The 12491-nt window shown below is 43.6% G+C and overlaps 1 protein-coding gene across 7 annotated transcripts in view; it reads right to left on the bottom strand.

The window, feature by feature from the left end:
- Positions 1-12491, bottom strand: part of Hdac4 (histone deacetylase 4) — a 303466-nt gene that overhangs the window by 268795 nt on the left and 22180 nt on the right. The window lies entirely within an intron of this gene.

Raw genomic sequence — 12491 nt, 5'->3', positions numbered from 1 at the left:
TTAAAAGCATTCCTGACCTCCACCCACCAATGCCAGAAACACCCTCCCCACAATCATAACAACCAGAAATGTCTCCAGTGGGGGCCAACATCACTTAGTTCAAGGTCTCTGGTCTACAAGCACCTCTCCATTATCAGGCTTTGGAAGGAAGCAAAATGCTACCCAACCACTGATTCTGAGCTGCATTATTGTAAAGGGAACACATCACTGTCCCATCACACATTTCCATGCTGACAAGTGTTCAACCACAGACATTTGCACTCACATAGCTTCTACCACGGAATTTAGCTCAAACTCTGCTTTCTCTAATTAATATTGTACCTTAGATCACTCCCCATGTGCCCACCTTATAGAAACATTCTCAGGGCTCGTTTTTCCTTCTTTTTTTTTTTTTTTTTTTTTTTTTTGGTTTTTTGAGGTAGGGTATCACTCTGGCTCAGGCTGACCTGGAATTAACTGTGTAATCTCAGGGTGGCCTCAAACTCATGGCAATCCTCCTACCTCTGCCTCCCAAGTGCTGGGATTAAAGGCATGCACCACCACGCCCAACTCATTTTTCATTTTCTAACAATAAAGAAATACATGATCATCCCAGGATGGGTTAAACTCTCTAGTCTCCAAAAGAAAGGTGCCTTCAACCCAGGTCCTCACTGCTATGATCATCTTTCGTGGCTTCCTGCCCATAGGAGCCACTAGCCATACAGCATCCTACTCCTAGCCAGCACTTTCCCTGGCCACTCCACACTGGTAAGCCCCAAGGGGGAAGGCCTGGAAAACTAACCGGTGTCAAGACACTCTCCCCAGGCCTGGGTGGTACAAGGCCACAGTCTCACCAGATTCTGTTCCCAGGACTAGATTCTTCCATAGCCACATCACTTTGTAGAAAAGCCACAAAATGTCAACCTAAGACTCCCAGACAGATCCCAGAACCAGTGCCTTCAGAGACATCTGTGACCACATAGTGATTTGAACTAGGTGTCCCCTTGTGTTCTGTACACTAGGGCCCTAGTTCATGGAAATTTGGGATTTTAATGCCTCCTGGAAATAGTATATTGCTGAGGGCAGGCTTACGGGTGTTACAGCTAGCTTCCCCTTGCTAGTGTTTGGCAAACTCTCCTACTGCTGTTGTCCACCTGATGTTGGTCAGGGGATGATGTCCACCCTCTGCTCATACCATCATTTTCTCTGCCATCATGGAACTACCCCTCGAATCTGTAAGCCAAAATAAACCCTTGCCTCCCACAAGTTGCTTCTGGCCAGGTGATTTGTGGCAGTAACAAGAAGGTAGCTGCAACAGACAGTCTCCCTTTAAGAGTATGACAAATCCTTTTCCCTAACTGCTTAGAACCAAAAAACTCTAACCACATCATGTCAAGTACTACCTCCAAAGGCTGGCTGTTCAAGGTGGTTTCCAATTTGACATTATCATCTAGAACACTGAGATTCATATCTTTATGACTACTGTTTTGTAGCTAGGAACACTGACTTTTATCCTCAGGCTCAACATTTTTGTTTCTCTCTCTGTGAGAAGGAACTCCCTTAAAGAGAATGTAGGTGGCATATTTCCAGAAGCCCTTGTGAATTTATGACTGCATGCTATACACAAACCACACCTTGGATGGATATAAAAGTCTCAGGTCAGGGCTGGAGAGATGGCTTAGTGGTTAAGGTGTATGCCTGTGAAGCCAAAGGAACCAGGTTCGATTCGCCAGAACCCCCATAAGCCAGATGCACTAGGGGCACATGCATCTGGAGTTTGTTTGCAGTGGCTATGGGCCCTGGCATGCCCATTCTCTCTGCTTGCAAATAAATAAATAAATATAAATACAAATAAATATTTTTAAAAAGGTCTCAGGTCATAGCCATCCCCCTCAAGCCTTGCAGACATTGTCCCTTCAGCACCGTGGAGAAACCTGGGGCCAGTTTACCCAGTGACCCTGGGTAGTAAGCTCTGGGGACCAGGGACTGCTGCTGCTATTGTCAAGTTCTTTCTACCTGGGTTCTGCTAGCATGCTTTGTCTTTAATCCTGAGCATCAAAAATGCTGTCAGGAGATGTGTAGGTAAGAGTTTCTCCACTTAATTTGCTCAGAGCATGGCCCATCATCTTCCAAAAATGCTCTTCAATTTGATCGTTATTACCGTTGTTATTAAACTCTGACTTCTTGAGAAATTCTTATACTGCTGGCTAGACTCTCCACCAATCCAGCCATGCTTCACCATGGCGTATCTGCTGTGTACGCTACAATCCCAGGCAGCCTCTCTGGTATGTTGCTGCAGTGTCAGTTCTCCGCATGGTTCTCAGTTCTTCTGCTCTCCACCTCTGCCACTGCGTCTTCACTCAGCCTTCACGCCCCTTGCTGCTGCCTCTTGAGCCATGTCTAGTAGACTTGTAAAAAGCCAGACACAGTGGTGCATGCCTCTGATCCCAGCACTCAGGAGGCACAAGTAGGAGAACTGTTGTGAGTTCACGGTCAATCTGAGACTATATAGTGAATCCAGGTTAGCCTGAGCTAAGCTAGACCCTACCTTGAAAAACCAAAAAATAAAATAAAAAACTTTCTCGAAATTTAAATTTAAGTCATGTTCAGAGGTATACACTTGAGCATTCCACAATTTCTGCCTCTACCTGTGGGGCAACCCTGTTGATAGGTCACAAGTAGGGACTGTTTGCTTTATTTATTTATAAGCACAAAGAACAGCTCAGTTCTTCCAGGCATAGAGGCCACCCCATCCCATCTGTTCCCCTTCATCAAGACTGTTTGCTCCCCAAGGTCACAGAGCTCCTAGCCAAGGACCCAGTGTCCAGCAGGCTTTCCCAGAACTGATGGACAGAGACGGATTCCTGTCTTCTCCCATCTGCAGATTAAGAAGAACCCAAGAGTTTCTGATGTGACACAGTAGACATGTTCTGGGAACACATACATTTGACAAAACTATACAGACCAGGGCTTATAAGAAAAATATTGTCCACTATAAAAATCAATAACCAATAAAGCCACATGTTATATATTCCTACTAAGTAAAAAGTCTAGAAAGTGTAAATTTTAACATTTCAAAAAAAAAGATGACAACAATTGGAAAGAAGACAAAAGGCAGTTCTGAAACTAGAAGCTTCAAAGACAATCAGGGACAACTGAGCCCATTCTCGTCCATGTCTACGGCCTCATCCAATTGTCCAGACACCCCACTGAAGGGCAGAGGTAGTCAGATGAAATTGGTTTTTAAAGCAAGACCCCACACTGTGCCAGATATAAAGTATGATGCAGGAGTGAAAAAAGGTCTAGAAATGGGAGGTCACATAGCTTTGTAATGTAACATCAATATTCCTCAAGCATTACAGACCCAAAAAAGCACTGCCTACGAGAAACCCCTTTCCAGTATAGACATATGCCACAAATGAAATTCAGAGATCAACAATGGCCTGCATAAATGACACTGGTTCCATTTATTGTCTTGTGAATGCAGCCATCTTAGTTTTATGTAGTATCCTCAGGTCCACACAGTAACAAAATCTCCCAACATATTTTCTATCACTAAGCCTAAGAGTAAAGATGAAAAAAGATGCCACAAATGGAGATGGCCAGTCTTTACTGTCAAATTGACATCTGTAATTCCTGTGAAATGCTGAAGCACACCTGTGTGTGTTAGTCTAACAGGGCCTTTCCAGAAGGGTTAGCTGAGAAGGCAAAACCTTCCCTGAATGTGGGAGACAGCACCAGCCCATTGGGGGGTGGGGGTTAGGAAATAAAGGAGAAATAGAAAGCTCACCCAGGACCCCTCTCCTGTCTCTCCCCTCCTTGAACTACTCACTCTACCACACCCTCCCACCATGATGGCATGTGCTCTCTGAAATCCACAGTTAAGATCAAGCTTCTCTCCATTGCTTTTGTCAGGTATTTGGTCACAGCAATGACAGAAATAACAAGTGTGCAAACACTTATGATCACAAGAAAGCAATAGCACGGACAGGCAATATTTATTTTATGCCATGTGCTTATAACCCAGGGCTATTGTGACTTTCTCTGTGGCTTTTGCTCTGCTCACTGAAGCCCCATCAGGTCAGTTCTTCATGTTTTTCTAACAAGCCTCCATTCCAATCTTTCTTATGTAAAGCATTTGTTTAAGTTTATGCTGGTATCTCAGAGTCTAATCCAACACTGCAGGGGTTTTCCCTAGTCTCCCCGTTTCCTTTCTCACGTGATGTACAGCACATTTATAGCTGTTAGATTCTAGGACAGACATAAGCTATTTCAAAATTGCTAGGCCCTGGGCAAGACAAACAACATCTACATCACTTCTGTCTGGGTCTCCCAATGTTCATCTCAGACTTTTCCAGAGCCACCTTCTCGGGTTCGCCACTTCGCTGCGGTAGGCTGTGCCTCTGCACTAGAGCTGGATGCCAGCCGGCATGTGTTCCATTTGGGTTTCACTCAACCTGGAGGGTTTTGTTTTTAAAACATTTTAAAATATTTTTATTTACTTATTTATAAGCAGAGAGGGGGAAGAGGAAATGGATGTATCAGGGCCTTCTGCCAATGAAAATGATCTCCAGATGCCTGTACCACTTTCTGCCTCTGACTTTATGTAGGTACTGGAGAATCAAACCCAGCCCATCACGCTCTGAAAGCAAGTGCCTTTAATCACTGGGCCATCTCTCTAACCCCTTAAAATGTTTTATTGAGTTTTTAATTACTAAGCAATTTAATATATGACCATAACAAACCGGTCATATTCCCATCAGGTTATGCTCTTATGTCCCCTCTCCTCCAAACCCATCCCAATGAGGGCCTCCAGCAGTCACTGCAGAGTCATGGACGCACCAGTCGGTCTCTTGTGGGAGAGGGTTGCACAATGCCTGCAAGGCCTCAGAACACACCTTCCCACCCTGTGGCTCTCTTACTCTTTCTGCCCCTCTTCCACAACGTTCCTTGAGCCTTGGAGGGCATGTTATAAGTCTCTTTTAGTGTTGAGCTCTCAGCAGTCTCTGATTTTCTGCTTTGATGGGTTCTGAGTCTCCTCAATGTCTGCCACCCTTTTTAAGAAAGTTCTCAGGCTAGCAGTGAAAGCAGCACTCATTTTATCCACCAATCCCTCTATATTTCCTGGGCTGGGGTGGGTGGGACAAACATGACTCAGACGACTGGGTTTCTGTTCTTGTCATGCTAATGAGCTTTAGGTCTCCCCAGTATTCACTGCTATGTTTAAAAACTAGATTCTCTAGCGAGAAGTGACAGCAATGGATCAAAGGGAATAAACACAGACATTTAGAACACTTTTTAACAAGCATAACATATCCTTTTAGCCAAAAAATAGCAGAAACTTCCCTCCAGGATCTATAACCTTCCAAGTCATAGGTTTCAACTTGGTTCTCAATACTAGGCATGAGTTCCCTCAAAGTGGGCCTCACATCCAATCAGAGAGCAGTTGATTACACCCTGTCACAGCCAACTATACATAGCTGGGATGAACTTACAGTCCAGAAGGTATGGGAGGAATGGGTTTATTGAAGCTTACAGATCAAGGAGAAGTTCCATAACGGCAGAAGAAACTGGCCTCCAGCCACACGTCCATATGGCGAGACAAATGCAACACAAGCAAGCATACTTCAGGAACCCAAGCATTTGCTTATCTTTAGCTGGACACTCCAGGTCTGTCCCCAAACACCTTAGGGCTGAATGTAGGATCCACCTACAGTGACATCAAGTTACAAGCTTGAATGAAACTCCTGAATCTTTTGAGGGACATCCAATCAAAGTACTAATCCATAACCTATCTGTTACTTTTTCATCGTGGGAACATGGCGCCTGGCTGGTTGATTCAGTAGCATGCAGGATCCACTGCCTGTTCACACTGTTTATTGGTGACTTTTCTCCACGGCCGCTTTCACAGTGCTTTCCAGCACCAGGAGAGCTGCTCAGCAGAGGCGGCTTCCATCTCAGTTCCAGAGTGATTTCTCAAGATCCTATGACTGAATCTGTGGTCTCTTCTGCAATAGGATCTTACCATTTAGTTCTAATGGGTAGCCATGTGCTTTGGCAATGGCCTGCATTGTTTTGGGGACCTCAAGGCCTCCCTGACCAACAGCTGACTGTGTAGAGTAACCCAATTCTGGCACTGGGATTTGCCACCAACAACCTATGGTTTTAGGATAAGGCTTTCTTCACACCTGCTGGGTACATCTGCCCAAACTCTTGGTGGAGCCTCTATCCTTTGGATATGTGAAGAACAAGAAATATAAATTTAAGAGGAAAAATGTTTGCAGATACTTGTAATTTAAGATTTTAAAGGTTTATGAGGTAAATTTCATTCAATTTAGAGAAGGTATCTGTGTTATAGAAATCTGACATATATATAAGTCAAAGCACATAGTCTAACGAATCCAGGCACCAGCTTCAGCCATCCTGGATATTCGGTCATTCTTGCTTCATCTGAATTCCTTTTATAATACACTGAAGTACCCAAAATCTAACTGTACAATTTAGAAAACTGGTTCACCTATATAACCCTGTTATCACATGAGACACAAGGGCTTTTTGTTTTTTTAAGTTTTAAAGACACTGCCAAAATCATGATGGAATCTTTGGCACCATTTACTCAGAGTTCTGTTACAAGCCAGAGGGCTTACGAATATTTTATCTTCTGGGTGGAGGGAGCCAGAGCCCATTGAAGGGTCCTTAGCACTGTGGAGTCCAATGGGTCTGAGACATGCCAATATGACACCACAATCTGGGTGGGGACCATCCCCAGAGCTGAAGGGGGAGCTCAGGTCACTGAATAGCACTGTGAGGACTGTCCTTCTACTAGTTACTCACCAGCTTCAGAGGCCTCCTTCTTGGCCAGAGTCATTCCTCTGGTACCACTAGGATCTAAAGTGTTCAGGGCCAGGCTGTGACAATACCCACAGCAACCAAGAGAAAGCCCAGACAAACCGGATACACAGGCTAAGGACTGGGACAACCAGAACTGCTAAAGAGCCAGGTCCAGGGCCTGACATAGACTCTCAACACACAGTTTGGGATCCATTCTTCCAAGACATAAGGGACTGATGACCAAGGTGCTCCACATCCAAAAGAGCCAAAACATAAGTTGTTCTGATTTACAAGCACCTTCAGGGCAACAGATAAGCAGCAACAGGAGTGATCATCCCGCTAACTGCAGTCTGACACTGGGCAGAAACTTATACAAACACATTTCTTTATCTTACCTTCTGCTTCATACAGAATAAACGGAACTAAATGCATCACTGAAGTTCATGTGTGCGCTAAGGTTTCCTTTTCCAAATATTTTGGATCTAGGATTACCTAGGATTCTTTCCTTTAGCAACCTGGAAACTTTGAAATTTTAGTTGACTCAATTTCATGAAAGAAGTCATAACCCTTCCAATAAACAAAAGCTGTAAGTCCTTAAGAGGATTTCTTTTGTAAAAATCACATGAAGGGGCTGAGAAACAGCTCAGCAGTTAAGGCACTCACCTGCAAAACCTAAGGACTCAGGTTTGATTTCCCAGAACCCACATAAAGCCACATGCATTACGTGGCGCATGCATCTGCACCTTATTTGCAGTAGCTAGAGAGCCAGTTATAACTATTAATTCCCCCCCCTTTCTCTCTCAAGTAATTATTTGGGGGGGGTTGGTTTTTCAAGGTAGGGTCTCACTCTAGCCCAGGCTGACCTGGAATTCTCTTTCTTTTTTTTTTAATTTATTATTATTATCTATTTATTTGAGAGCGACAGACACAGAGAGAAAGACAGATAGAGGGAGAGAGAGAGAATGGGCGCGCCAGGGCTTCCAGCCTCTGCAAACGAACTCCAGATGCGTGCGCCCCCTTGTGCATCTGGCTAACGTGGGACCTGGGGAACCGAGCCTCGAACCGGGGTCCTTAGGCTTCACAGGCAAGCGCTTAACCGCTAAGCCATCTCTCCAGCCCTGACCTGGAATTCTCTATGTAGTCTCAGGGTGGCCTCAAACTCATGGCGATCCTCCTACCTTTGCCTCCTGAGTGCTGGGATTAAAGGCGTGTGCCACCACACCTGGCTTTTTTAAAAAATCACACGAAGGGTGGAGAAATGGCTCAGTAGTTAAAGGCATTTGTTTCCAAACGCTGATGACCACCTTGTTCCCCAGTACCCACATGAAGCCAAATACACAAAGTGGCATATGTGGCTGGACTTCGTCTGCAGTGGCAAGGAAGCACTGGCGTGCCCACGCAGGGGTGTGCACTCTTGTTCGCTCACTCGCGCGTGCCCCCCCCCCCCCCCCCGTCTCTCTGTCTCTCAATCCAAATAAGCAAATGTGTGTTTTGGTTTTTTTTTAATCACATGAAGTTACCACAAAGAGATGTAGCTAAGCAATGACAGCATGTTCTGTTCTCACCACACTCCATCCCGTCACAGGGCAAACATGGCCACTGTACTACATGAACATTAAACTCTACACCATAGCTTCAGCCTACCAAGCTAGCAGTGGAACAGCAAACTGCTAATGACAAACAAGAGCCCAGAGTCACACCTGTGGAGAAGAACCACCAGATGAAGAGATCAGGCCTCTGAACAGGGAGTGAGACCACGGTAGCCATTATCACTACACTTCTACACAATGCCAGTGCAGTCAGACGAGAAAAAGAAACAAAGGGCCCTCGGCCTGGAAAGGCAAACATCACCACTGACACACAATGCACTGTAAGCACGCAGTCTACCAAGAGCTGTTAAAATTCCCAAGGGAATTCAACATGACTGTGGAGCACAGGGTCAGCCTATCTATGCTTGCTGTATTTCTGCATACCAGAAACAAAGCAAAAAGAAGCCTTGGAAAAAGATATCATTTAGGATACCATCCACTATCAGCAAATAGCCAGGACTAAATCTATCAAAATACATAGTGCAGAGGACTGGAGAAATGACTCAGAGGTTAAGGTATTTGCCTGTAAAGCCTAAGCACCTGGACTCAATTCCCCAGTACCTACGTAAAGCCCGATGCACAAAGTGGCACATGCATCTAAAGTTCGTTTGCAATAGCTAGAGGGCCTAGGACATCCATTCATATTGCTCTCATCTTCTATGTCTCTCTGCTTTCAAATAAATAATTTTTAAAAAGATGTACAGGAACTCTACAGAAAACTATAAAAACTGTGAATGAAATTAATAGAAGAATATACTGTGTATATGCGTTAGAAGACCTAGCAATGATTAACATATCAATGTTCCCCAAATTAATGTTAATGCTATCTATCACAATCAAAATTCCAAAGGAATGTTTGTGAACACTGACAAGTTATATTTTTTTAATTTACAAAGAAACACAAAGGACTTGGACTTACATTCTCAAGGATGATTTATTTTAAATCTGTCATTAAAATGTTAGAGCAAACCAAAGGAAAAAAATGTTCTAGAATGACCAATACAAATAGTCATCTGCACAAGGGGGTGCATGCGTCTGGAGTTCATTTGCAGAGGCTGGAAGCCCTGGCGCGCCCATTCTCTCTCTCTCCCTCTATCTGTCTTTCTCCCTGTGTCTGTCGCTCTCAAATAAATAAATAAATAAATAATTTAAAATAAATGCTTAAAAAAAAAAAAAAAACAGTCATCTGATAATAGCAGACCTCCCCTCCCACCCAAGGGGAAAAGTGTCTTTTGGATACACATTGCTTAGGTTGTGACCTACCCAGCATACCCTTCATGAAAAAAGGCAGGAAACGAATTAAAGATTCAGCCCAAAAGACCATAAATTAAAGTTATCTTCGAGTGGAGAAAGAAACTTGGGTAGAAAAGAAGACACTGACCATAAAGGAAAAAAAAATTAAAACATATACTGAATTAAAATAAAAAACTTCTGTTTACCCAAAGATTCAGTAGAAGGGCAACCCACAGAGCAGGAGTGACTCATCACACATACGCTCAATGAAAGGTGACACCCAAAGTACATAGGTGATCCTTATAAATTATTTTGAGGGCTGAAGGGATGGCTAAGAGGTTAAGACATTTGCCTATGAAGCTAAAGGGCCCAGGTTTGATTCCCCAGGACCCACATATGCGAGATGCACAAGGTTGGAGCATGTGTCTGGAGTTCATTTACAGTGGCTAAAGGCCCTGATGGCCCATTCTCTCTCTCTTTCTCAAATAAGTAAAATTAAATTAAATTTAAATTTAAAACATTATTTTGAGTAGACAGCCTAAATTGGGAAAGAAAGAAAATGGAGAAGAGGTGTGAACAGGTACTTCACAGGAGGCTAGTCAGTAAATAAATGCTTTGCATCTGTGATGCCATGATGAGAAGGAGCAAATTAAGACCACAAGGAAGTAGGACACACACATCAGAAAGGCTAAAGAACTAAGTGTCAGTAAAGATGTGAAACAATTCAGCCATCAGAGTATGAAGAACCCAAGCACTATGGAAACCCATGGGTGTTGTGCCCCACCTATGCACTCCAGACTGACCCACCAGTCAGACATTTTCATGTTCACTAGTGACTCCCAAGAAAGATCCAACAACATTATCTATGACAACCTCCTAGATGTTGGTAAACAGTCCTATCACAGAATACTACACAGCAAGAATAAACAAACTGCATCTTCACAGAGCCACACACTTAGATCTACTGTAACACTGAGTAACACAGAGCACACAAGATGACTCCATGCACACAGTCTAAAAACAGAAAATGCAGCTGGGCGTGGTGGCACACACATGAAACCCCAGCACTCGGGAGGCAGAGATAGGAGGATCACCGTGAGTTCGAGGCCACCGTGAGACTACAGAGTGAATTCCAGGTCAACCTGGGCAAGAGTGAGACCACCACCTCAAAAAGAAAATTTTAAAAAATTTACAAAAGAAACCAACAAAAACAAAAAATGCCAAGTTGAAGTACCCCAGGGTACCATGGGGAGCTAGAAGTTAAGATGAAAGGAGAAATGAGGAACTGACAACACTCTGCTTCTTTGTACACATGAAAAATAAACAAGAACATGGACTAGAAACTCTCCATGCAACACTCCTGGCTGGTGCCACATAGATTATGTTGCAAAAAAAAAAAAGGAGGGGAGCTGGGCTCGATGACTCCAGACCATCTTCTCGTGAAGAAGATGCACAAGCATGCCCACTCGCCTGGCAGTGCGCACCGCTTAGCCAGGCTCTGGCAGAGGACGCTTACTAGCACAGCTCTTCCATCATCATCGCGCAATCTCTGCTCTGCGTACACAAGGAATTTGCCACACTTGCCCTCTTGAAACAAATTTCAGGAACAGAACAGGATGTGATGGCACACAATACACATGGACGTCAACTGTGCAAGACTCAAGAAGGGCCTGAGTCAGGATTGTCAAGAACAAATGCATATAAAATAGTTTTTAATTTAAATGTTTTTAATTAAATGCTTCCTTTGACCTGAATTTTATTAATTAAAACTTAAATAAATTTTAACCAAAAACAAACTGGAGACTATAATTCCTCTTACTTATATGAAGAACTTTTTAATAAGCACTTTTTTGCTCAGTAAACATCCTTAATGAAGTATGGGCTGTAAGGTCTAGCAATTATGTTTTGTAAGCGTGCCATTTTATGATAGATGGCTCATACAGAAAGGACTGCCGGTTTTTCCCCATACTGTGTTAGGAACTTATTTATATGTTTTAGTTTTATAATAGACTTTATACTTGATAGTAATAAAATTCCATTTCACTGTGTCCTAACAGGAATAAAACATGAAGCCCTTCACAGATCCACAAGCTGAGTCTGAACAAGATGGACATCTCTACAGAGGCTGTGCCTCTTTCGGAAGCACAGACTCCTCCACACATGCCAAAAGGACACAGGAGCAGTAGGACAGCTCGCCACACCAGCATATAGGGCTGACACGTGGGACTAGGGGACACAGGCAAAAACACAAGCACCAGGTCAGCAGCAATTTTCTCTGCAAAGGAACACGAACTCCCAGACTTGCAAAGCCTTCTGCTGAAGAGTCAAGTTGATTTACTGCTGCTCCACGTAAGCGTAACAGTCAATAAACACCCATAATCTGGCCTGTGCTGTACATGTTTAAACTTCTTGGTAAAATAAATGCTTCAGGTTAAGAGTATAGTTGGATAAAAGCAGCCAGATAAAACATTATTTTTACCTGCAAAAATGAAATGATTTCAAAGAAAAACACATAAAATTTAGGCAGACAGGAGGTGGCCCAGACTTTTAGCATGAAATACTAGGCCTGATGGATTATTTACCATCAAACCACTATGAGCCCATGTGAGGCAGTAAAAGGCCAGCACATCCCAGGTAGGTGGCTGCAGTGGCCCCCAAGGAAACCCTCAGACTAATCAGTACCTCAACAAAGGATCCCAATGGCTAAAGACAAGGACCCTCGGAGCCTCATTATAGCTAACATGCATAATATCCTCTTGCTACTACTGTGATATAGCACTAGAAACCAGGAGCCACCTGTACCGAGGTCTCAATGACAGTCATCACAAGACTCCATGGGCCAATGGCCACCCCTCTGCC

Source organism: Jaculus jaculus, chromosome 4 (assembly GCF_020740685.1).
Source record: "Jaculus jaculus isolate mJacJac1 chromosome 4, mJacJac1.mat.Y.cur, whole genome shotgun sequence".
NCBI lineage: Eukaryota > Metazoa > Chordata > Mammalia > Rodentia > Dipodidae > Jaculus > Jaculus jaculus.
This window is presented reverse-complemented; position numbering and strand designations above follow the sequence as displayed.